Source organism: Sinocyclocheilus rhinocerous, unplaced genomic scaffold (assembly GCF_001515625.1).
Source record: "Sinocyclocheilus rhinocerous isolate Xijiao unplaced genomic scaffold, SAMN03320098_v1.1 scaffold2252, whole genome shotgun sequence".
Lineage (NCBI taxonomy): Eukaryota > Metazoa > Chordata > Actinopteri > Cypriniformes > Cyprinidae > Sinocyclocheilus > Sinocyclocheilus rhinocerous.
In genome coordinates, this window is record NW_015650091.1 from 32,778 (window position 1) to 38,114 (window position 5,337).

The following is a 5,337-nucleotide window of genomic DNA, read 5'->3' on the forward strand; positions in this document are numbered from 1 at the left end:
TTTCCCCACACGGCACACAGATCACTCTTTATAAAGTATAACTGATAAAATGCAGGTGTGCATTGTAATGCTTTTCTGGACTGGCTGCATCCACCGTTTTGCCGTCATTTGCACATTGTACACGTTTTTGAACTATGATGTACTAATATTTTACTCAGTTTTCTGCCGTTTTTATTTGATTTAGATTTTTTGGCTCATGGTTGCACACTTTGGTCATCCCTGTTTTTTGCATTTGTGTAGCACAAACTGATATTCAGATGTGAATTGTTTTGTCTGTTAATATAGTCTAGGAGTAATTCGATTCCTGAATGCTCAGGAAATGGAAGATTTGACCTATTCTGTGAGAATGGATAGATGCAAATGTTATATCTGTTCTTTTACTGCCATGAAAAAGCATTGCAAAAACATTTAAAAAAGTATAGTTACTGTATATCGCATATGACGAATTTAGCAGGGGCACTGGGGGGGCAAAGTTTGTGGACATGGACACTGGCCCCACCCCTGGTCCCTTAGAAGCACCCCTGGTCCCAGAGTGAGCAGCCCGGTCTTGATCACAGAGTTTCAGCTAGAGACTACAAAAACAAAGCCTGTCCTACTTCTCCAGCTAATGTTGGTGGAATGAATGATTAAATAGATGAGTAATTGGTTAGAAAAATATGTTCCATATATCAGCCTTCTCCAGAGGCCCTGCCTTTACCGACTCTTTATTAAAAGTTTACTTTTCTTTTCTCTTTTCTCTTTTCTCAACTATCCAGCTGGTGACCTAATAGACATTGTTCCATTTTTTTCTTCATTAACTTTTGTACAGCACCCTAATAAAGATCTAAGAATTAAATTTAATCTAAATAAGATATTGTAGAATAACCAGATGAGATACTGCTAAGGTTATTAATGCAGAAATTATATTTCAGGAAGTGTGTAACTATTACAGAATTGTAACAGAAGGATACAATACGTAAAAATGTATTTAGTGTACTTTCCTCATTTAAAGTGCAGTTGCACAATGCAATGTATTATATATATTTCTATTAGAGTCTAGTCACATTAAAAAAAAAAACCTGAAGGCTGGCTTTTTTTCTTTTTTTTTTTTGATTGCCTGAAGAGTGCATTACAATTATCTTGGTGACAAGTTAATGCATATGTGATCACACCTGCGCATGTGAGTGCTTTTCATAATATGCCAAATGTTAGTGTTTGCATTTCACTAACTGTTATATCACTTCCATTGTGGTGCCACTTCTCTTTTTCTTCCCCTTGCACGTCAATCTGCCAAAAGCTCAGTGAGGAATTGCATACACAGTCGGCTTTTTGAGTTTTGCTCTTGTTTTATACATGGCAAATGCAATCTGAATTCATTTTTTCTTAGGCTATGAATGACTTATCCTGCTTTTTGGGAAACCAGCCAAAGCAAAAGATATAAATGTTTGCCACCATACACCAATATGATATGCAAGTTCTTCTTCTAGGCTTTTTTTGTTTTGTTTTTGTTAATGTGTTGTGTGATTGTACTTTTTTATTATTGGAAGATGCACTTTTATTATTATTTGGAAAGCACTTTGGTCAGATACAATTTGCAATGTATTGTATTTTAATAAGAGGTACGTTATAATGGCTGGCATTTGAAATTCTTCCGATAGAACATTTTGTTGGGTTAGTTATGTTAAAATTTTTTTGAACGGCATCTTTAGCTGAAATCTAATTACTGTAGATACTGATTATTAAAATGAATAAAGAAATAAATACATAAATAAATTCTGGTCATCTGATATTGTACAGATATTCCTCCCCTTAATGAATCAGAATTCAGGCTTATTAAGAAATGGACTGAGGTCACCATGACTTCTCTCTTGCTTCAGGCCACATGTTCTTCCTAGCCTCCCTGTTTTGAAGCGAGAGGAGGAATGTGCAGGACACAGTTTGATCAAAGCAGCAGCAGAATAATTTGGCCTTCGAGACTTTGAGATATCTTAGCCACCTCATCTGCAGACAGTACAACAACAGCAACAACAACAACAACAACAACAAAGACAGGCCTTCAAAATAGCCACGTTCTCCTATATCCAAACATTTCACAAGCCTTAAAGGAATAGTTCACCCAAAAATAAATCGTCATTTGTTGACCTTCATGTCTTTTCAAATGCACATTACTTTCTTCTGTGGAACATAAAAGCCACATTTTTGAACATTTTAAATAGACTTGAGTGACACGCTTTTCAAATATTATGAGTAAGGACTAGAGCTTGCATCCTATAAGATGAAAAGTTGCAGATGACTTTCATTTACCATTTATTCTTGAATTTTTAAATTTACCTTTTGTGTTCCACAGAAGAGAGAAAGTCATGGGTTTAGTCAAACAATTCAACTGTGGCTAAATGAAATTACGGTATTGTTGATGATCGTCTATAGAAGTTATAGGCCATAATAGTCCAGCTTTTACGAAGCACTTTGAAAATGTTGTTGATGCTGCGGATTTTGCAAACAAATACATTGTACACATTGTACATATGTACATTGTGTCAGCCATCATCTATGGCTGACAGATTTGTTTATCAGGGCCTCAAATATTAAATTTGACTTTGACTTCCATGAAAGCTAAGAGCTTTGTCATTTTAATATCATATTGTATTCTTGAAATCTCATTTTAGCAACCTCAGTGCTTGACAGAAATTGTCATTTAATATACAGTGTCTATAACAAGTTAGCTTCGTCCCAAAGGCATCTAATTTCCAACTCTTGGATGCGTTCTTGACAACCACTAATTGAAGGCTATTGATTGAAAGTCAACAACAGGCCCTCTGTGAGTGTGAGTGCTGGTTGTACATCTCTTTCACATTAGCTGATAGTACTGTGCTTTATCTGATTGACGTGTTATAGTGACTCATCCAGAACACTTGAAAGAATTCATTAACCATTCATTAACCCCTCCAGCTTACAATTAGACAGCATGTACTGTTTGTGGAGTGAAATCTTTCTCTACATTTCTACAAAATGTTTATATATATATATATATATATATAATAGAGCTGTAGGTTGTTTTAAGTAAATGGGTTGTACTCAGGCACAATAGGTTGTTTTAAGTAAATGGGTTGTACTCAGGCACAGTAGGTCTCTTTATTGCCCTCTTGCAACGGGTTCCATAACCTTCATGGCAAAATAATATAATTTAAAGAAAATGTGTATATTTAAATTTAAGAAATGTAAGAACATTTTAAGAAAATTAAGAAAAATGTAATTTAAAGTTTATTTAAATAATAAAAATGACATATACAGACATCATACTGTATATGTATAAAGTCAGAAGTGAATAATTTTATATTTTATTTTTAAGTAATTTTTTATTATTTAATTAAATTATTTAAATGAAAGGAAACTAACACTTTAATTCAACAAGGTTTCCACAACAATATAATCTTATATAATATAATCAATTACAATATAATCAATATAAGAATATAATTACAATATAATCAGCATAACTGTATATAATGATGATAAATCTTTCTTGAGCACCAAATTAGAAGATTATATTAGAATTTACAAGAATTAGATTTCTGCAGGATTATGTGACACTGAAGACCGGTGCAATGGCTGCTGAAAATTCAGCTTTGCCTGTTTGCCAACACAGGAATGTAGTACATATTAAAATATATTAAAATGGAACACAATTATTTTAAATTGCAATACAATTTCAGAACAATTGTTATTATTACTGTATTTTTTAATCAAAATACAGAACTGGTATGAGCATAAGAGACTTCTTTCAAAAACACTAGCATAATGTTTATAAAACTGATAACTTTGTATTTAAAACGGGTTTGCCCTCTGAGCAATTTTGATGATTGCAAGGGCATTTATGTTGTGCTGTTCTGTAAGTTTTAGTATCCTAGTGCTTGTTGATGCGACGCAGTCCCTCAAATGCCCTAGCTCAGCAATTGATCCGTGCTCCATAATTTATGAGTAATTTATTTATTCATTTGTCAAATCCCATTTGAAAAGTACTTATGTGTGACTGCGATACGCCAGGAGAAATCACTTAAAGGTGAGCCACAAAATGCCACTCTAAGATTTTGAGATTTTTTGTCTGTGTGTTTCAGTCAGTATTCCCGATCTCATCCTTGGTGTTTATGCTTTATTTTGTGTGCAGTTTTGTTGGAAGAGATGAAGATGAGTTGACAAGGCTTCAGAGGGAGCAAATGTTCCTAGACATGGAGCATCCCATGAGGGGGTAAAGCCTGAGACTCCCTGTTGGTCTGTGGGTGAAAGAGCTTATGTGTTAGCAGATCAAAGCCCTGGCTGTGTTACCACATCCTGCGCCATCTCACTCCTCCATACCTTCTCATCTCCACACCTTCACAAAGAAAACATGGACCTATGGTCCTAGTCTGTTATACCCAGGCTTTGATTCACCAGGCACAGGATTCTTATTTTCTTTCCAGGCACGGCAAGGTGGCTTTGAACTCCGACATCATGGAGAGAAAACCATTCAGCTTCGCATGGAAGGAGCTAAAATCCAATAGCTGCCTGTCTTCTCGTTCTCCCTGTGGTATCAAAGGCATCATAAATGCTTAAATGAAGTTCTAGATTTGGCTAGTACATATGTACTCAAGTTTGCTTTAGCTTGCAGCTGAATGATCTTTTCTTATATAAGAGCAAACGGCCACATGTGGCGGCTTTTTGGATCACCGTGGGGCTGAGTTCACGTTTTTCATTGTTGTGCTGTTCGGCAAAGCGTATGCTTTGTTTACCTGGATGATTGATTTCAAGTCGAGTTATGTACAGAGCACTGTGAGAACAGCACTTCTGCTCTTGTATCTCTCAGGCCCTATGGCCATGTTACAGTCATCGCTGGTGTTTATACTGTGCAGATGCTTGGCCCTTGTGAATATGCTCACCCCTCCTAGACCCTCAGTTATTTGAATCAGTGAGTTGATATTGAGAACTGTCTAATTTGTGATTCATCAACTGCAGAGGCATCATGCCCATTCAAACAGGAGGGCATATGCCTCATCAGATTTTGGAGCTAAATGGATTTTGAATGCATTTTCATTTATTTATTTCTATTGTAATGTCTTGATTACTTAATTTTAGGGAATTCATTATTATTAATTCATTCAGGGTTTGAAAGGACTCGGATTTGAAAATTCGAAGTCCACCTGATTAGAACTGATTTCAAATTTCAATAGTTTACACCCACCCAACGGTCGTCCAGCGAGCCGTTAATGTCCGTGTATCTTAATCTGACTGTGTATTTTCCTTGGCCACAGGTTAATACAATTATGATAATTTGTAAGCTCTTAGAGAGGTAACGTGATCTTTGGCAAGGGTTTGACTTTAAAA